At 45.4% G+C, this 21,565-nt stretch overlaps 2 long non-coding RNA genes across 2 annotated transcripts; both read right to left on the reverse strand.

The window, feature by feature from the left end:
- Positions 1-429: 429 nt before the first annotated feature.
- LOC131487045 (uncharacterized) lies at positions 430-6,857 on the reverse strand. Its single transcript, XR_009249580.1, has 2 exons — positions 6,355-6,857; positions 430-6,194 (listed from the first exon to the last, which is right to left on the reverse strand). It is a non-coding gene; the product is annotated as an uncharacterized LOC131487045 (long non-coding RNA).
- A 115-nt stretch (positions 6,858-6,972) lies between these two features.
- LOC131487046 (uncharacterized) lies at positions 6,973-20,100 on the reverse strand. The gene is made up of 3 exons (XR_009249581.1): positions 19,945-20,100; positions 8,997-9,131; positions 6,973-8,177 (listed from the first exon to the last, which is right to left on the reverse strand). It is a non-coding gene; the product is annotated as an uncharacterized LOC131487046 (long non-coding RNA).
- Positions 20,101-21,565: the final 1,465 nt, after the last annotated feature.

Here is a 21,565-nt window from a genome sequence, read left to right on the forward strand (position 1 = left end):
TTCTGTGTCTCCCTCTCTCTCTGACCCTCCCCCGTTCATGCTCTGTCTCTCTCTGTCTCAAAAATAAATAAACATTAAAAAAAATTAAAAAAAAAAGAGAGGGAGAGAGAGATAACGAAGAGGATGCTTTTATCAACTTTTATCAACTTTTGTGTGACTGCCTTGTTTCACTTCGTGTAATGTCCTCCAGATTCACCCGTGTTGTCACATGTGGTAGAATTGGCTTCTTTCTAGAGGCTGAGTAATATTCTGTCGTCTCTACGTATAAGCCACGTCTTTGTCCACTCATCCGTCAGTGGACATTTAGGTTGTTTCCAGATCTTGGCTACTGTGAACTGTGCTGAAGTGAACCCAGGAGTGCAGATATTTCTTCAAGATCCTGATATCAAGTCTTGCGGATACATGCCCAGAAGCAGGATTGAGGGATCATAGGGTAGCTCTATTTTTATTTTTTTAACTTCTTTTGATTTTTGAGAAAGAGACAGAGCATGAGAAGGGGAGAGGCAGAGAGAGAGAGAAGGAGACACAGAATCCGAAGCAGTCTCCGGGCTCCGAGCTGTCAGCACAGAGCCCGATGTGGGGCTCAGACTCACAAACTGTGAGATCATGACCTGAGCTGAAGTCAGACGCTTAACTGACCGAGCCACCCAGGAGCCCCTCTATTTCTAATTTTTTGAGGCGCCTCCATATTGCTTTCCACAGTTTGCACCAGTTTTCATTCCTACCGACAATGCGCAGGGTTCCAGTTTCTCCACATCCTCACCAGTGCTTGTTGCCTTCTGTTGTTTTTAGAACAGCATCCTGACAGATGCGAGGCCATATCTCATTGTGGGCGAGTAGGAAAATGAGGCGTCAAATTAATGGGTAGAGAAACCAGTATCTAGTATTGGGGCAACGGACACACCACATCAGAAAATAAATTACGTATACATAAAATCATTCAGTTAACTCTTACTTTAAATTCTTAGTCTCTCTATTGTTTTTAACTTGTGACAATAGCAAAATTCAGTTCAGGGAGGACTTCCCAATTATATGTTGTCACACACACACACACACACACACACACACATTATTATGAAAAAAAACTCCTTGTCTGCATTTCTAAGGAAAAGGACAGGTGAATTTAGGGGGTAAGAGGGAAGAAGAGAGAAGCTGTCTTCTATGGGGAGGAGGTCTTGAAAGCTGCCTTCCAGAAGGAGGCCAAATTTAGGGGCGGTTCTTTGGAGAAGGGAGAGGTGCTGACTTCCTCCCAAAGTAGCAACTAACAACAACAAGCCAGAGTTTCAAGGAAGTCTGGCTTCTGTTCCCTCACTGGAAGATGCCCCTCTGGGCAGCTTCCTTTGGCTGCGGCCTGGGGAACCTGTGTTCTGCGATTAGAGAGACCCCTTCTGCTCAAAAGCTACAGGTGCAAGGCTCGAGCCACCGAGACCTTCCAGGAGCCGCAGGCAAACAGATGTCCAAACCCACCTGGGGAGTCAGAGCACCACACTTCCCCTCACTGTCACACGCTGGGCCCCTCATGCCATCCAGGCAGCTCTTCCTGGCTCCCGTGCTGGGAGCCAGGCACTGTGCTGAGAGCTGGGGGGACAGAGATGGGCACAATGCTGTCCCTTTCCAGAAGACAATCAGAGCCCACTGCTGAAGGAGGGACCTGGCATGTATGACTCTAATGAGGCCGGAGGGTCCCTACCAGAGGGCATAGCAGGGCAGCGATGCCCCTTTCAGAGGAACACACAGAACTTTCTCAGAGACCCCGGTGGGTCCTGGGGCTTTTCCGGGGCTGGGGCATGCCGGGGGAAGTGGGGAATGGGATAAAGCCAAAGCTGGAAAGGCAGGCTGAGGGGGTGGGGAAGGATCCTGTGTGTCCCACTGAGGGTTTGCAGTTTGTCCTAAAAGCAATGCATGGCTTTTTCGGATTTTAGTGGACGCTACAGATTTAGAAAGGAAACCTGGGATTCCTCCAGGATGCGCACCTGGCCCGAGTTTGGAACGACACCGGGACAAAGTGACGGGACAGTGGCCTCCCAGGGAGCCAAAGATATCTTCCCTGAGTTAGCCTCAGTTTTTCTGTTTAAATGTCCTTTATCACCTCTTTCCTGAGGACAGTATGACGCATTTATCACCAGTAGGGCTGGCAGTGGAGGCCCGTATACCAATTCCTAACTTCAAGCACATAACCACTGCAACAAAAAAGCCTCCATGAAACTTTTGAGGCAACTAGAATCCAACTTAGAGGAAGTTTGCAATGAAGGAGAGGTAAAGAGATGAAAAAAACAAATAGAAAAAAGAGAAGCATTCCCAAATTCACCTTTAGAGTACCTGAATGTTTTAAGAAAGATAAATCACATCAACTTAGCCACTGGGTGCCCCTCGTGATGGGAGAGGTCAGGAAAGAAATGACTTGTGTCCCAAATGGCCCAGACCTTTAGCATCTCTGTAATTTTTTTTAAATGCCCGTAAAAACAAGGATCCCTGCAAGACCCAAACAGAATAATTGATCAGAAATCAGAAGCCTGAATGCCTGCTCGAGCAGAGCCTGGTTGTCGGTGGCTCTTCGAGGCAGACAGCTGGGGCTGCCCTGGGTTCTGGGCTTCACCTCCTGCCGCCTGGGGGTCCTGGGTACAGAGAAGAAGTCAAAAGTCCATTTGGCAACAGGGAGTAAATGAAAGGATTGCTCTGTTGATCTAGAAAGCAGCACCATACCCTCAAGCCCCTGGAGCTTCTGGATTGAACCCAAGAGCAGGGACTATCCCAAAGCCTGGGGCTTCGTCCGAGAGCCCCTCAAACGTCTGCCCTCCCCCCAAGGTTGGCAGTGGAAAGTGATGGCCTCTTAAGCTCCCATTACCAAGCAGGGGCTCCAAGTCAGGTAATGTGATCCTTCCCTGGGGCCCCACCCCGTGGCTTTCTCATAACCCTGGCTGCCCCTGGAAGACAGAGTCAAAAGCTGCTGACAGTTCTCTTTCTGGAAAAGAGCAGGAAATGGGGCTCCCTGAGAGACCCCTGAGATCCTGGAGGGGTCTCTCCTCAAAGGCTCTTGCAAGGCCAGGAGTGTCCGCCCGTTAAGAAGGGCCATCCTCCTAAAGCCACAGAGTCTGGGAGCTTTAGGGTGACCCCCAGGTTTAAAGAAGTCTGGGCTCCTCCCTCTCAAGGGCAGGGGGCTGCCTTGTTTATCCCTGTGCTGCCCTGCCGGGACACTTCATCGTATGCAGTAGGTGCTCAATCGTTGTTTACTGAGTGCACTGTGTTGACAGCAGAATTACATCTTCATCATCACCTTCATCCCCACCGTCACCATTGTCACCCAAACAGCAGCAACAGCAGCCACATTAAGGCATGTGGCTTACACCCTACAGTCTCCAGCAACCCCCTGAGGTGGACACCGTGATCGTCCCATTTTCCAGATCAGGGTCGGGGGCTAGCAGAGCTGGGCTGCACCCCAGGCCTGGGCACAGGTCACTGCCTCTCTCCCTTGCCCAGTCACCGGCCCCAGGAGTCCCCGACACAGTGCCCAAGAATGGTCTTCTTCCAAAGGGCTGACAGTCAGGAGGGCACTTTCTCCCCACTTGAAGACCCAGGAAATACTGTTGGCATTGCCCTCTTTTTCCACCTCGTCTTCCACTCACTCAGCAAAGAATTTGGGGGTGCACACAATGTGTTCTGCTAAGCATGCGAGATAATAGTGAACGTGACGCGTGTGGGTCTCTAGGGTGAGTGCGTGCTTTAGTGAGGGCGGTGGGGAGTGAGTACTGAAGAGAGGGGTGAGCACGAGTTCCAATAACAAGAACACCACTTTCCCTAACTTCTATGGTGCTCACAGCCACCAGCCACCCACCCCCAAGCCTGCCTTTTAGATGAAACCCTGCAAGGGATCTAAGGCACCTGCTGCCAGCCCCTCCCCGTCAGCGACGACTTGTGGGAAAAGCATAGATATTTAACAAATGAAACCCAAGTCCGAATCTGAACTTCACCATTTCCTAACAGATGCCCTTGCTGAACCCCAGCTCACAGCTTAGGAAATAATTTTCCCATCGCTGCTCTTGGCTAGGCTGGCATCAGTTGGAGCCAGACACATTTTGGATGGGGTCAGGGAGTGAATGTCAGGTGAGGGAATGGAGACAGCCAGTGAAAATTGCTCTGGGGAAGGGTGCACAGAAGGAGAAAGAGAAATTTGGTGGGAGTTGGGGGCGAAAGTGTGGTCGAGAGAGGGGGGATTCAAGGATGGGAAGGAATTTCGAACGTTTCTAAGCTTGGGAGGAGAGTGAGCAGCGGGAAGAGGTCAAGACACCGGAAGAGGAAGTCTGACCTAGGAGACTCAGAAGCAGACAGGTGGACAAGGGGCGAGGGCAGAGCTGAATGACTTGGCCCCTCTGCTCGGAGCCCAGGGGAAGGAAGGAAGTACAGGTGCAGAAAGGTATAGAGAAGTAGCCAGTGGCCATAGAGGAATGGTCACTCCTGAGAGGCTTCCCTTTCATTCCCCTGCGAAATGGGAGTAAGGGCCACTGTGAGCACCGGGGAGTGAAATATTTACAGGTAGCTTGAGACGATGAGGGAGAAGATGTGAGGTTTGAACCCGGAGTGGGGGTCATGGAAGAAGGAGGTGATTAAAAGCAAGTAAAAGAGCTGATGGGAATCTCTGACTTCTAGCTGAGTGAGGAGACCACGAGGTTGAGTCGTAAAATTATACTTAAAAACAAAATGTAGCTAAAAAATGGTAAAGGATAATGGGAAGCCAGATGGAGGGCTCCAGTGGCTACAATGGCAAGGGGCGGGGAGGAGAGTGAGGAGAGTGGAGGGACAGGGGAGCTCCGGGAGCAGGGAACTGATGGGACAAGAGAGAAAAAATGGGCAATGGGGAGCGGGGCAGGAAGGGGTGCCCTTGGGGTGACCCAGTGCCCTAGGAGGAAGCAGTGTGACAGGGTGTAACTGATCTCAAATACCTGAGCTTTGGTCCAAATTTGTTTGGAGCCAAAGCTGACCTGAGATCCAAGACAGAATTAAACCTGACCTTGGGGAAGCAAAACGGCGTTTCAGGCTGCCTCTGTCAGTCTCGCAGGTCATGCCCTCCCATTTTGTGCACACTCTACCTTCTAGAATCTGTTCCTGACCAGCTATCGCCTCGTTGGGAGCCGTGCTGAGGGACCAGGGCTGGGGGCTAGGCAGGCCAGGTGCCCAGGGCACAAAACACAAGGAACACTTACTCTCGGCGGTCATGTGCAAGTTCAGGTTGCCGCTGCCCACTGCCCTCAAAAACGACCGGCCTCAGCCCGGCCGTGCCCCCACGGTGCAAAAGGAATATGCATGCTGCCCAGTCTTGAACCCGCAGACTACCAGCGGCTGGCTCTATTTTAGAAACAGGCATAAAGACAACAGAACAAACTCGAAACATAAGTAAACAAATAAACCGAATCAGCGTGGTACAAACACGTCCTGCTTCTGCCAGGAGGTGACTTCTGAACACGCATGATACAGTCACGCTGTTTTCACCGTCTGTAAATGAGGGGGCTGTAAAAGCCTGAGCCACCGTCAGCTTGGGCTCTAGAATTTACAGAGCACCTCTCAAGAGCCAGACATTGTAATACGTCCAGAGCCCTTGGTTTCTCGAAGTTTCGGGTTGGCGAGGCAAACCTGGGGCAGCCCCGCAGCCATCCTGTGCGGGACTCCGACCACAGAGAGCGGCAGCTCGCCTGTGGCCCTGACAGCCCGCCCCCTGGTGGCCGCTCGCTGTGCCTGCAACGCGCGAGCCCTCCGTGCAACCACGTGAGAAAGCTGTCACTCGGGAGAGACTCCCAGGCCCCACGGAAGCTGCTGTCCCTTCCTTTCCCTTTCTCCCCACCTGCTGCCATGAATCAGAAGCCACTGAAATGCAAAAGTAAATAAACAACACATCGTAGCAGGAACAACCAGAGAACCCGAGAGAACCTTGGCCTTCCTGCCCATCTGAGACCGCCACAGGCGGCTTGGGAATCTCACTCTGGACGTGCCAAAAGTCATACGTGTGCTTCTTCCCCTCCCTTCCCCACTGGATTATTTTCCCATTACCTCCAGCTTTCAGGAGGCCTTGCGGAGGACCCACGGGAGGCCGAGCCTGCCGGCAGGCTAATTCTGAAGAATGACATCCTTGGGCCACATTTGCACATGCTTCCAGTGGCCCCACAGAAGACCCTCCAGGATCTCTGATGAAACCTCTATGGTGCCTTAAAGAAAATGGAACAGATAAGGACAGCCCCCCACAGATGAATTTCTGTGCCCTCTGCAGTGTTCCTTCCCCAGCTCTGGCCACTGGCAGAATATTTAGACTTCCTTTTCTTTCCTTTCCTACAAAAGGATGGATCTCAAGGAAACTAAGATTGGTACCGGCGGCCGATGGCAAAGCAGACTCTGGCGAATTAGACTTCATTCAGACATTGTCAAAGCCAAGCAGGAAAACCCAAGAAAAATGAAACCTGAGTTACTGGATTGGGGTCTTAATTATTGTGTTGACTACGTGTTCCCCATTTGTCATAGCTTCACTTGGTTTGATTGCCATGTTCGCAGGGGGGAATGACAGGTCCTCAGCAGGCTTTCCGTCCTCTCGAAATACCCAGCTTGGAGGGAAATTCACAGCACCCTCGGAGTGCTTCTTCACCTCAACATTCTTGGCTTAACATCCTCCTTTCCATTTCCTCATCCTTAAACTTTAAAACACGTATTTTATAAGAAAGCCATGAGTGCTGTCAATCAGACTGTCCCAGTGTACAGATGTTTACTGGGAGCTCCATCCCGTGCTTTCTGCCTTAAGCCCTCAATAGCTCCACCATCCCAGACAGTGACTGGGCTCCTCACGGTCCCAGCACGGTCCGTTCTCACGCCTCACCCTCCACCAGTCTCTCATGCTACCCCACCCCACCCCCCCCCCCCCCGGCACATAGGGAGCTGCCCCCTCCTGGACAAGTTTGGGCTCTCATACCAGCTTTGGCCAGAGTCCCTCCCTAACCAAGCCCCCCTGGAAAATCTATATTCACCTTCTGGTTCCTGCTCACACGTCCTGCGAAAATGTCTCTGACCTCAGCAGAAAGGGCGTGAGGTGTCCTCAGCTCTAATAGTGCTTCTTAGTGTTACAGTTTGATTATTGCTTGCTCTGGCCTTCCGTCTGCACTGAGCTCCTCGTGGGCAATATTCATCCCGGAATCCCCAGAATGTGGAAGTAACATAGCCTAGCTGTGAGAAGCCCTCAGAATTCTTGTTAAAGGGATAGATGAATGAATGGAAGGATCAAGAGATTGGGAGGAGAAAGAAAGAAGGAAGGAAGGAAGAAAGAGAGAAAGAAAGAAAGAAAGGAAGAAAGAGAAAGGGAGGGAGGGAAAGAGAAATAGAGAGAGGGGAGAGTGAGGAAAGAAAGGAAGGAAAGAAGGAAGGAGAGAAGGAAGGAAGGAAGGAGGGAAGGAAGGAAGGAAGGGAGGGAGGGAGGAAGGAAGGAAGCAGGGAGAGAGGAAACCGGTTTGCCTTCATTTTCAGATGCTCTAAGCCCATGTCAACAGAGACTCTCTACCGTGGCATACATTTCTGTCCTTCAGGTAATATTCCCCACTCTCCAGGTTCCTTAGCTCCTGTAAAAGTCACATGTTTGGGGTCTCCTACCTGTAGAACCCCTGGAAGGCAGGGGTAGCCGAGAGGCTAACGCATACTGCGGTATCAGTGAGTGATGTTTATCTCCTCTCATTTAGCATTTGGAACTCCAGCAGTCTTCATTGCCCTGATCTCAGGGAGTGAGGGTTATGAAATGGAGATCCCTCTCCCCCATGGGAAGTATTCATCGGACAGAAGGGAGATTTGGGAGCTCTTTAATTACCTACAGATTTATCCTGCCTGTATGAGTGGGTCAGAATACCTGCTTTATCCAGAGCTGAAGGAGACCCATAAGGGTCCTGCCCAAATAGAAGCCCTTGGACTCACAGTCTCTGAGATCATCACTTGGCATCTACAGAGGAAGTCTGAGGATTTGGGGCAAGTGGGGAAGGGTGCAGAGATAAGGGACAAGAAGGAAGCCAGCAAGGGAAGAAAAAGGGAGGAAGAAAGAACTCCTCTGGGAAGCACTCAATGCAACTTGACTCCCCTGTTGCACACGCTTGATCCATGAGCCGGAAGCCTCTGCAGGATGTGTCAGTTCTGATGGCAACAGGAAGCTTGTGAAGAAGTGTCTAGAAGAGGAAGAAATGTTTCAGAAGATAAAGCAACACTCTGGAACCCCAGAGATGGTGCTCGTTTGGATGCAAAAGCTAAGACACACAGAACACCCAAGTGAGCCTTAAAACAGAGACCACGGATGGGGACCGCAAGGCTGTGGTCTGTGCAACCACTGCCCCCGGTCATGAGTGCTCATCCCCAAACCTGCCACTGCTTTTCCTTAAATACCTCACATTCCAAGCAAACAAAATCAAATGCCATTACAACCTGAATGGATCTTGATTCCTCACGTTCCCCAAGAAGCGTAAAGAGTTTCTATCAGTTTCGACCCCACTTTTTTAGGAAATAATTTCCACCTGCCCGAGACCTCCCGCGTGGAGTTTCCAGGACCATGTGATAAAAAATTATCTGAATCTCTTACTATATGAACCCCCAAAAAGGCAGAGACTGGGTCCCGTTTAGGCTGATATTCACAACCAAGCACAATGCCTGGCCCATGACAGACCTGTGTGTGCCCTCCGTCACCCTGGCGGAAGACAGATATTCGACTGATGTGTGTTGAATTGAACCATTTATTAACCCTGCTTAATAATAACAGCGAATGTTTCTCTAGTTCCCGCTGATCTGTGTCCTTTGAATGTATACATTCATTTCATCTTTACCATCACCCTTTGAGGTATGTGCTAGGATTCTCCAGACAACAGAACTGAGACCCAAAGAAATGGAGTTTCTACCCAGGGACCACCAGGAACTTTATGCCACAAGGATGCTCTGGACCCAAGGCAGTCTGGCTTCCAGAACCCCTGGAAACTTCCAATTCAACAAACACTTACTTGGTCTCAACTATTCCAGATCTGGAAGTAGAAAGATGAGCAGACCATGGTGTCCTTAAGGAACTTCACAGGAACATCTCACGTTAAGCAGGGTCAGGGCTGCTCCAGAACATTCATCAGCGAGCCCCTCGAACACTGGAAAGAGCACGTTGTGCAATGTACTAACTAGCACAAAGGCTCCGTGGCCGGAAAGTGCCACGGAGATCCCTCGTTAATTCAGATTCCCGCCCCCCTCCACTGTTTAAAGGTTTCTCTTCTTTCCAACCTAGTGCTGAACTCTGTCTTCAGGAATGTAAGTATACATTATAATCCCTTTGTATAGGAATTACTAATAGCTTTTCAATTATATAATGCTCACTTAAGCAGGTTCTCTCTGACAGGATACTAAAGGCACAGTGGTAGCTACACTCTGAGCAATGGGTCCATCCCTGAACATTTGCAGGGTCCAGGTCAAGTGTACAAATGCAGGCCAAACATAATACATGTTTAAATATTTAAAAGCTTAACTCAAGCTAACATACTGGTAAATATATATATTCTATCCTCCTGGCCTGGTAGATAAACCTTTACAATGACCACAGTTGGGTTTTTTTGTTGTTGTTTTTCTGGTTTTTTGGTTTTTTGTTTTTTTTTAATGTGCAAAGCTATGGTCTTTGCAATACTGAAAGTTAGAAAAATATCAAAGATGTCTGAATTTAGTAATTATTTTGAAGGCCTGATTGATATAACGGAAAAACAATGTTTGAGTGAGATGAAAATAAAGGCAAGTGTAAATAATAAATTGTTCCATACTTCCTCCATAAACTGTATTGCTCGTGTCTACATTTTGCTCCAATCATTAATTATACTCTTATAATCAGAATTTTCAAATAATTTATGTCCTATTGACAGTACTGACTCAAAAGGCAATTGTACTCAAAGTGCAAACATTGTGAATGTAGCTTATCAAAACCCTAAATTAAAGTGAATGTTAAAAGGGGAAAATCAATGGTTATCTTTCTTTTCCAAGTGCCCTTAATCTGGTACATAATTCTTCTTTTTTAAAAAAAAAATTTAACATTTATTTAATTTTGAGAGAGAGAGAGAGAGAGAGAGAGAAGGAGACACAGAATCCAAAGCAGGTTCCAGGCTCTGAGCTGTCAGCACAGAGCCTGACATGGGGCTTGAACTCACAAACTGTGAGATCATGACCGGAGCTGAAGCTGGACGCTTAACCAACTGAGCCACCCAGGTGCCCCATGGTACATGATTCTTTATTTTTGCATCTGTCAAAATACCAACTCTTTCTATTGCCAGGACTGTCTTTCTCCCTACCTCTCTCCAAGTCTCAATATGAGATATTGCAAACATTTTACTTCTCCTTAGTCCTCTTTCCCCCAAAAGTGATCTTTATGAGGTTTTTCCTTCCCCATTTTACCAGCTCATTTTCTTAAAGATATTTAGCTCTAGGACATTATTAGAATGTCCCTTACAGTCTGTATGATCCATACTGTTATTTTCAAAATCATTATTCAGCATTTATTGTACATGGCCACTATCAATCCCTTTTGTTTTGGTGTAGATTTGCTAGTTATTGGGTTTTTGACCATCTCCTAAGGTCCATGGGTGCAGATAAGAAGTCAGATGTTACTCTTAACATATCGTGTTCTTTTCATCTGGAAGTCCAAAAGATTTTCCCTTTTACTCTGAGGCCTTGTAATTTAAAAAAAAAATTTTTAACGTTTATTTTTGAGAGAGAGAGAGAGCGAGCAGGGGAGGGGCAGAGAGACAGAGACACAGAATCCGAAGCAGGCTCCAGGCTCTGAGCTGTCAGCACACAGCCCGATGCGGGGCTCGAACCCATGGACTGCGAGATCATGACCTGAGCCGAAGTCAGACGCTTCACCAAACTGAGCCCCCCAGGCACCCCCGAGGCTCCATAATTTGGTAAGAATGTGCCTACCAGCACCTAATGTTCAATGCTGGGCACTGATCTCAACAACTTTCATGTGTTAACTCGTTTAATGCCCACAACCACATTTTGAGGTAAGTATTCCTGTTATTTCCATTTTACAGATGAGAAAGCTGAGGCCCAGCGATTAAGCAGATGGCCTAAATTCAAACAGCTCCTACGTGATGGAGCCAGACTTCAACCACAAATGGTCTGGCTCCGGAACGTGTGCTGTTCGCTGCTCACCACATGTGTACCTTTTATAAACATGAACTTGAGTGGATCTTGGTGTCTGCTTTGATCTTGCAGACTTAGCTCTTTTTAAACCTAGGAATGTATCCTTCTATACTAGAGCTTTTTAAAATATGGACTCTTTTCTTTATGTCCTTTTTCTTTCTAGAGTTTGTGCATTGCTTCCTTTAGGAATTCTTCCTTGATCTGCTGAGATTAAATTGTCCCCTCCTTTGCTCTCTCATAGTACCAGAGAGTTACCTCAATTTCAGGTCTTAACACATAGGGTTTCCTGGCCACTTGTCTCTCCCCCCCCACCAATAAACGGCAAGCTGCTTAAGGGTAGAGCATACATCATGTTCGCTAGTGTATCCCCAATACCTATTTCAGTACCTGAATCATGGTAGGTTCTCAGTAAATGTTGGCTCCTACTAAATGAATGGAATGGACTCTGACTTCCAAATACACTACGTGCTTCTGGCAACTACTTCAGAGAGCCCTCCGGGCAGCTCCCTTCTGTTGATCCATAGGTGTTTCTATCAGGGGACCAGCTGAGTCTATGCAGTGTCTGGTGGGCACCCATCTGTCTTGTTGAGGCACCCCCAAGGGTCTCGGTCTGCCAGCATCCTCCCCTCTAACTTCTTCCTGTGCAGTTAGCTTCAGCTGCACTCATGTCTAAGCACACTTTAAACACCCTATTACAAAGGATGGAACCGTTTAAGGAGACGTACGACATCTCAGAATCCCCAAGAGAGGAGAGATCTACATAGTCTGAGAGGTGCGAGAGAGTCTGGAATGGTTAAGTCCTTCAGAGGGCAGCAAAAGAAAAGCTGATCCGTGCGGAGGGGCACCCATCCACAAGCCACCTGCTGCACATGACCGGGCTGGCTCCCACCATTTCCTCGCCTTTGCCCAAAGCTTTCATCTTACTCGGTTGAGATTTATTTTTGTGGTGCCACCGCTCAAATTTTAAAAGAGAAGCACAAAATGGCATCTGGCCTCAATTTAAGTGCTTCATTGAAAACTCCGCTGGCCTCCCATTTAATGTTCTAAGATAGAAAAGGAGAACAACTCATGATGCCAACATTTCAGACATTGGTAGAATCTGAGAAGACCCATGGGCTACAGATCCTATAGAACTTGATGGAGGAAAGCGGCCGGTGGGGTGGGAAGCAAGGCTCATCTGCTCATCTCTCTGCTTTGCTTCAGGGCTACAAGATCAGCATCAGCAGGGAAGCCAGTCAGCTGCCCCTCTGTGGTTCAGGCACTTCCGTCCGCAAGTGCGCCCCTTCCCCAGATCAGGACTTGCTTCCACCACCAAAGGCTGCAAATCTGGGGATAAAACTGGACAGAACCTGGGTGCAGGGACTAGAAGCAGGGACTGCAGACACAGTTCTGCAGCAGAACCATTGCCTCCTGCAATGGCTGAGCGTGAGAAGAAAAGGACAGGGAGGGAACGAACGTAGAGTGACAGAAGCAGGGTGAGTTCCCATTGCCACAAATGCTGGAGCTTACGGGGGTTCATGCAGCCCTATGCTCAGTGTGACAGAGAAGGGTAAACTGCAGGCAGGAGAAGATGCTCTCTTGTGCCAGTTAAGCCAGTGGGGTGGGGAACGAGCAGACACTGGGAATTCCGCCACAGCCTGAGTCTATATCAGCCTGACAAACAGACCGGTTGAAAGAAACAGGGAATTGACCACATGCCTAAGGGTACAGAGGGCATACACAGGCAATCTGCATACGGAATATTTGCAAACTTGTTGGTTAGCCAGGGGTTTTACTGGGAAAAAGAAGTCACAGAACAAGAGACACATTGCATCATCTTAAAGACTCTGGAAAATAGCAGACCTCTAAAATGACAGCTCCGAAAGAATGCCAGAAGATACGGTCTCTTTGACATAGTAACAGAACGCCTAAGGTGAGATGGGCTATGATTTTTAAAAGAATGCAAAAAGGTAAAGAGGAGAGGAGTACAATTATGGAAGATAACAAGCTAATGCAAAATAGAGTCCCAGTACATTGAAGGCAGCAAAAAAGAGAATGGAAATTGCAGAAGGACACAGTTGGTAACTGGAGAATACACTTGAAAACTTCTTCCCGAATGCAAAGGAAAATGGTCAAATGAAAACAGAAAAAATAAGAGACATGAAGGACAAAGGACGAAGATTGTGTCTAAGGCTGACAGTGTTCCCGAGGAATAAACCAAAACTGCTCAAACCAGAGTAATAATCAGAATCAGAACTAAAGAACACTTTTTTGAGGAAAAAAATGTCCTCAAAACCACAAGTGTTCACCATGTCCCAAGCTAGATCAACAACAAAGAGCCACCTTCTGGAAATTTATTGTGAACATAAGATATCAGGAACACACCTTGCAAGTATACAGGTAGGAAACCAAGTTACCTATCATGGAACAGAAAATAATATTGGCCGAGTATTTATGGAGAATATTGAAATATAAGAATTCTATGCTCATGGTTGTTGTCTTTTACTTGTGAAGGTAAGAAGAAAATATTTTCAGTTACTCAAGAATTCAGAAAACATCATGCTCTATACCTTTTTGAACACACATACCAAATGAGGGAGGAATTTCAGACAGGAGTGGGATGTCATAGGGACATCATAGCAGTAGGCAGCATTTAAATAAATTACATCCAGAGTTAAATCTAAACAGTTGGCTTAAACCATGGTGACAAAATTAAATGCAAATGTCAGAAGTGAATTTTAAAAGGAAAATACAGTGTGTAAAAAATAATTATTTTGCAACCATCATCTGGATGAAAAACTCAGGAAAAGGAAAAAAGGTATGTGGAAAATGCTTAGCTGCATTCTTTTCTATAGGAAATGCTTTAAGGGCGCCTGGGTGACTCAGTCAGCTGAGCGTCTGACTTCGGCTCAGGTCATGATCTTGCAGCTTGTGGGTTCGAGCCCCATGTCGGGCTCTGTGCTGACAGCTCAGAGCCTGGAGCCTGCTTTGGATTCTGTGTCCCTCTCTTGCTCTGCTCCTTCCCCACTCATTCTGTCTCTCTCTCTCTCTCTCAAGAATAAATAAAACATTAGAAAAAAAAATTTTTTTAAAAGGAAACGCTTTAAAAAGCAACTTTACTCTTGACTTTGGATAATTATAGAAATGCAGATTAAAATATGTTTCTACACATCAAGGTAACCCATGGTGCAGTTAAAAGCATAATGCATTCCACTGCTTCTATGGGTTTCTTTCTCCTGCAGCTCAGGATTACACAAACAACTGTGCCTACTCTTCCCTCCCACCTAGACCCCTCCTATCAACAAGCACATTCAAGACTCTGCAGTCCTTAAAATGTATTTGTATATAATTTCAAGCTCATATCTCCTTCTAACCTGGTAATTGTCAGTTTGGGTTGTGCATTGGAGTCATCTGGGAGTTTTATAAACTGTCCCGGTGCTTGGGTCCAACTCCTAGTGATTCTAGGTCTAGTGGGTCGCCTTGGCACTGGGATTTTCTAAAGCACTTCACATAATTCTTGTGGACAGACAAGTTGAGAACCACATTAGCCCTAACTCTCTGCTCCCCTTCCCAGCAAAATTCCTAGAAGTTTTTCATAACATCTGTTTCCATTCCTTTTTCTCCCAACCTCTCCTCATACCACAACTGGGCTTCTGCCCCCATCATATCCCCGAAATAGGACTTGCTAGAGTCACTAAAAGCCCAAATGCTACAAAACCCAAGAGCATGTATCAGTGCTCATCCATGCAGACCTCTCTGCAGATCTAGATGTTTGTTATGACTCTGTGTTTCTCGACGCACTCTCTTACTATAGACGACAAGATGCTGCACTCTTCACTTTATTCTTGGACTTCTCTGCTGCTTCTTGGGGATTTATCCTTCCCACCCAGTCATCTGCCCTTGAGCAACCCAAGTGCCTGTTGATAGATGAGTGGACAAAGTACACACACGTGCGTGTATACACACACACACACACACACACACACACACACGAATATTATTCAGCCATAAAAAAAGCATGAGATCTTGCCTTTTGTGACAATATGGATGGACCGAGAGGCCATTATGCTAAGTAAACTAAGTCAGGCAGAGAAAAACAAATACCATATGAGTTTACTTACATGTGTAATCTAAAAACAGATCTTTTTTTTTAACATTTATTCATTTTTGAGAGAAAGAGAGCATGAGTGGGAGAGGGGCAGAGAGAGAGGGAGACACAGAATTGGAAGCAAGTTCCAGGTTCTGAGCTGTCAGCACAGAGCCTGATGCGGGGCTCAAATTCATGAGCAGTGAGACCATGACCTGAGCTAAAGTCGGACGCTTAGCCGACTGAGCCACCCAGGGGCCCCATGTAGCATCTAAAAACAAAAACAACCAACCAACCAAACAAACAAAAACCAAAACAGAAACAGACTCAAAAATACAGAGAACAAACTGGTGTTTGCTGGAGGGGGAGGGATGGGGGTGGATAAAATAGAAGGAGAATAAGAGTTATAAACTCCCAGTTAGAAAATCAGTAAGTCACTGAGATGAAAAGTAATATAGCAGCATAGTCGATGACATTGTAATAACTTCAGATGGTGACAGATAGTAACTACACTTATCTTGGCTGTAACTTTGCAGTGTGTAGAAATGGTGAATCACTACATTGTACTCCTGAAACTAATACAAACTAATCCGATAGTGTATATCAACTATACTTCAGAGAAAAGAAAAAAAAACCGTGGTGTTCCTGAAGACGGACCCTGGACCATTTTGTGAATGGGAATCTCACTTGCATCCTCCTTCGTGAAGGACAATCTCTTCCACACCCAAGACTGCAATTTCCATCTTGTCTTTGATGATGTACAATGTGTCTGTCCAGCCCAGACCTCTCCTGTGAGCTATAGGCTGCCCAGCCCATGCCACATGAGCTGCTTCGCCTCAGTCTCTCCTTGGAGGATACTATCTATACTCATGACCCTCTCTCTCAATGCACCCCTCCATCTATTCCCATGAACCCACAAGCCGAGTGTGTCCTCCACTCACCACATCCACCTGTCACCAGGCCCCCTCCATAGGGATCAGCATCTCCTACTCATAGTTTCTCCTCCACCTCTTCCACCACCTGCCCAAACCAATGACCATATCTCTCTAGATGGCGGAGCTTGTCACCTGGTATCCTCCCACCTACCCTGTCATAATAAGCTTTGCAGGCCAAAGATCAATGCTATCAGCTCCTTGCCAAAACCCTTTGATGCCTCCCATTTATCTCAGTCAGGATAAAAGGGGGAAAAAAATGAAGAGAAAAGAGAGGGTTCTTCCCTGTCTGGTCCTTGCCCTCCTATCAACTTCTCCTCCCCCCTTCAACCTCACCCCCACCATCTCTTCTCAGCCTCTCCCCTCTGCTCTGTCCTCCCAGGATTGCAACCAGGGTGACCTTCCACCTCCTCAAATGTGCATATCTACCTCCTGATCTGTGGCCTTTACCCATTCTTCTGCAGAGAAGAGTCTCCCCTACCCATCCCCCTCCCTCAATCCAGCTCTCTTTGCCTAATCCACTCAAACACGATTTCTGCATGGCACACTTCACTTCACACCATTCTAACATCGAAGATTCCCTCCCCTTTAACAGAAGGCTCATTGTGTAATAATGAATTTATCTCTGTGGTTTGACACATAGTCAAACCTAAATGTCTGCCTTCCACACCAGACTATGAGGCCCCTGAGGGCAGGGACTGGGGTTGGTTTTTATGCATTAGCCCCACAACCTACCACCAGCTTGTAGTAAGTGCTCAGTAAATGATCGTTTAATGAAGATATATCTATCTTACATAACACAAGTGATAGAAAGTGAAATTGCAAGATATTATAAAAGAATACACAAAAATAAGCCCAAACACTAAGTTTCATTTCAGCAGCTTTGAAAAAAATATCTATATACATAAGTGGTTGAAACACACTGCCATTTAAAAAAAAAATTTGTGATGATTACATAGGGCAATGTAAACTTTCATATAATACAATGTTCAGGAAATAATATCAAGAGATAAAGTTTTAGTATATAATATTTATGTTTAATTTCTCCTTAATAAAAACTGCAAAATTATCCCCAAAATGTTAGCAATAATTTTTCTGGGTAGTAGAATTATTGATGATTTTTATTTTCTTCTTTATATTTTTCAGAATTTTCTGAGTTGTTTATAAGAAAAATATATTAATCAGACAAAAATGTATCAGTCAATTATGCTTTCTGTGACAGGTGACAGAAAACTAAACTCAGAGTGGCTTAGAAATGACAGGATTTTATGGATAACGTAACAGAATGTTTGGTTATGGTTAAACAGGGCCCTGGCTTCATTTCCTGCAAATATTTTGTATTTGGTCTATTTCTGTGTTTAGTGTTTAGTTTCACCCCCAAATTGACCTCCCTCATAACGGCAAAATGGTTGCAGCGGCTCCAGGCTTTCCATCTTTATACTATACCATGCAGAAGGCACATAAAACCATCTGTGTGCCACTCAGATTAGACCAGCTAGGACACAGGCCTATTTATAAACCAGTTACTGTGACTTAGGGGATGCTGCTGGTCCATTTCTCAAAAGCTAGAGCTGGAGCTGCGGTCAAATTCCTTAGAACCATATAGATCACCAAACACAAATTCAGGGCCATTGGAAATGAGCAAGAGCAGAATGGATGCTTGACAGACACATCTGTTATAAACATTTTAAAATAAAATGCTTGCTTACCTAATCTATTTTTAAAAAATTTAGTATTGATTCATTTTTGAGACAGAGAGAGACAGGGAGTGGGTAGGGGAGGGGCAGAGAGAGAGGGAGACACAGAGTCCGAAGCATGCTCTAGGCTCTGAGCTGTCAACACAGAGCTCATCGCGGGGCTTGGACCCATGAACTATGAGATCATGACCTGAGCCAAAGTCGGATCTTTAACTGACTGAGCCATCCAGGAGCCACCCACCCTAATTTAAAAGATTATGGGGCACCTTCATGGCTCAGTCAGTTAAGCATTCGAGATTGTGGGATCCAGCCTCAAGTCAGACTCCATGCTGTCAGAGCATGGGATTCTCTCTCCCTCTCTGCTTCTCTCTCTCTCTCTCTCTCAAAATAAATAAATAAACTTTCAATTTATATATATAAATGTTATATATATATATAAAGATTATATATATATATATATAAAGATTATATATATATATATATATAAAGATTATATATATATATATATATATATAAATAGAGAGAGAGAGAGAAATTAAAAGGCACTACAATACGGTGAAAAGGGCATTAGTACAAGACAAGGATGTTCCCTCTCACCACTTCTTTGCAACATCATACTGGTTACAATACCAATACAATAAGAAAGGAAAAGGTATGCAGATTGGGAAGCAAGATATACAATTATTTTTCTTCCCAGATGGTATGATTATCTATGAGGAACACCCAAAAAAATCAAGGAAAAACTCCTGGAACTATTAAGAGATTATAGCAAAATTGCAGAAGACAAGATCAATATACAAAAGTCAATTGCTTTCCTATATACCAACAACAAACAAGTAGGACTTAAATTAGAAACACAATATCATTTACACTAGCACCCAACACATGAAAACACTTAGGTATAAATCTGACATATATACTTATGAGGAAAACTCCAAGCTCTGATGAATAAAGCCAAAGAACAAAATAAATGGAGAAAGATCCATGGATAGGAAGACTCAATATTGTCAAGGTGTCAACCCTTTCCAACTTGGTCTATGGATTCAACGTGATCTCAATCAAAAGCTCAGCAGGTTATTTTATGGATATCAACCTGATTCTAAGGTTTCTATGGAGAGTCAAAAGACCCAGAATGGCCAACACAATATGGAAGGAGAAGGACAAAGTTGGAGGACTGACACTACCAATTTCAAGACTTACTATAAAGCTGTGGTAATTGAAACAGTGTGGTATTGGGAAAAGAACAGATAAATTATCAGTGGGACAGAATAGAGAGCCCAGAAATAGACCCACATAAGTATAGCAAACTCAACTTTGGCAAAGTCACAAAGGGAATACAATGGAACAGAAACAGCTTTTTCAATAGTGGTGCTAGAACGAGGGACATCCACATGCAAAAACAGGGGGTCTAGACACAGACTTTGCACCCCTCACCAAACTTAATTCACAATGGATCATAGACTTAGATGCAAAACTATGAACTTCTAGAGGATAACACAGGAAAAAACCTACATGATCTTGGGTATGGTGATGACTTTTTAGGTACAACACAAGGGCACAATGCATGAAGGAAAGCATTGATAACCTGGGCTTCACTAAAATTAAAATCTTCTGTTATGTGAAAGACAGAATCAAGAGAATGTGAAGACAAGCCTCATATTGGGAGAAAACATTTGCAAAAGACACATCTGATAAAGGACTGTTATCTATCTATCTAACTACCTATCTACACACACACACACACACACACACACACACACAAGTAATTCTTAAAACTCAAAATGAGAAAACTTTTAAAAGTGGGTCATCTTAACAGACAACTCAGCAAGGAAGACGTACAGATGACAAATAAACATAGGAAGAGATGCTCTATTTCTTAAGTCATAAGGGAAATGCAAATTAAAAAAAAAATTATACCACAGCAGACCTATTAGAATGGCCAAAATCCAAAACACCGAGAAAACCAAATGCTGACAAGGTTGTGAGGAAACAGGAACTCTCATTAATTGCTAATGGGAATATAAAATGGTACAGTCACTTTGGAAGACAGCTGGGCAGTTTCTTACAAAACCAAATATACACTTACCATGCAGTCCAGCGATTGTGCTCTTTGGTGTTTATCCAAAGGAGTTGAAAACAACCTGCTCAGATGTTTAGAGCAGCAACCAAGGGGATGTTTTGGGAAGCAATGAAGATACCCTTCAGTAGGTGAATGGATGAATTGCGCTACAGACAGATGATGGATTACCATTCCATGCTCCAAAGAAATGACTATAAGCCACAAAAAAGACATGGAGAAAACTTAAATGCATATTTCTAAGTGAAAGAATCCAATCTGAGAAGTCTACATACCATGATTGCAACTATATGATATTCTTTTTTTTTTTTTTTTTTTTTTTTTTCAACGTTTTTTTTTTATTTATTTTTGGGACAGAGAGAGACAGAGCATGAACGGGGGAGGGGCAGAGAGAGAGGGAGACACAGAATCGGAAACAGGCTCCAGGCTCCGAGCCATCAGCCCAGAGCCTGACACGGGGCTCGAACTCACGGACCACGAGATCGTGACCGGGCTGAAGTCGGACGCTTAACCGACTGCGCCACCCAGGCGCCCCTATATGATATTCTTTAAAAAAAAAATTTTTTTTAATGTTTACTTATTTTTGACAGAGACAGAGAGACAGAGCATGAGCAGGGGAGAGGCAGAGAGAGAGGGAGACACAGAATCCGAAGCAGGCTCCAGGCTCCGAGCTGTCAGCACAGAGCCCGACGTGGGGCTCGAACTCACAAACTGCGAGATCATGACCTGAGCCAAAGTCGGATGCTCAACTGACTGAGCCACCCAGGCGTCCCTCAAATATATGACAGTCTTAAAAAGACAAAACTATGGAGACCATGAAAGTTCAGTGGTTGTCAGGAAGCAGAAGTGGGGAGATGAATTAGACAGAACACAGACGATCTTTAGGGCAATGAAAATACTCTATATAATGTTATAATGATACATTATACATTTGTCCCAACCCAATGAATATACAATATGAAGAATGTATCCTCAGGTAAATTATAGACTCTGAGTAATTATGATGTGTTAACAAAGGTTCATCTTTGGTAGAAAAAAAGTATCATTCTGATAAGTGATGTCATTAATTGTGGGAGCATGGGGTATATGGGAATTTTTGTACTTTCCTCTCAATTGTAGTGTGAACCTAAAACTGTGCTTTAAAAAAGGGGGGGGGGCACCAGGGTGGCTCAGTCCGTTAGGTGCCCATCTTCAGCTCAGGTCATGATCTCATGGTTCATGAGTTCGAGCCCCACATTGGGCTCTGTGCTGACAGTATGGAGCCTGCTTATGATTCTCTCTCTCCCTCTCTCTCTCTCTCTCTGCCCCTCCTCCACTCACTCTCTCAAAATAAGTAATGAATAAACTAAACTAACTAAATAACTAAATAAATAAAGTCTATTTAAAAATGGAAGGAGGGGGGAAGGGCACGAGGACCAAAAGTCAGGGGACCTGAGTTCAAATTCTGCCACCTCCTTTTACTTCCTGTAAGATAGTGGACAGTTCTCCAGGTCATTCTGTATGTTTCCTGCTCTGTAAAATAGTTACCGAATAGATCCTAAGAGACCCCTCATAGGAAGGAAGAAGGGTAACATGGAGACAGAGAATGCAGGTTCAGCGGCAGGCAGCTAAAGGCAATGCCAGCTGACAG

The sequence above is a fragment of the Neofelis nebulosa genome, chromosome 10, assembly GCF_028018385.1.
Source record: "Neofelis nebulosa isolate mNeoNeb1 chromosome 10, mNeoNeb1.pri, whole genome shotgun sequence".
Classification (NCBI taxonomy): Eukaryota; Metazoa; Chordata; class Mammalia; order Carnivora; family Felidae; genus Neofelis; species Neofelis nebulosa.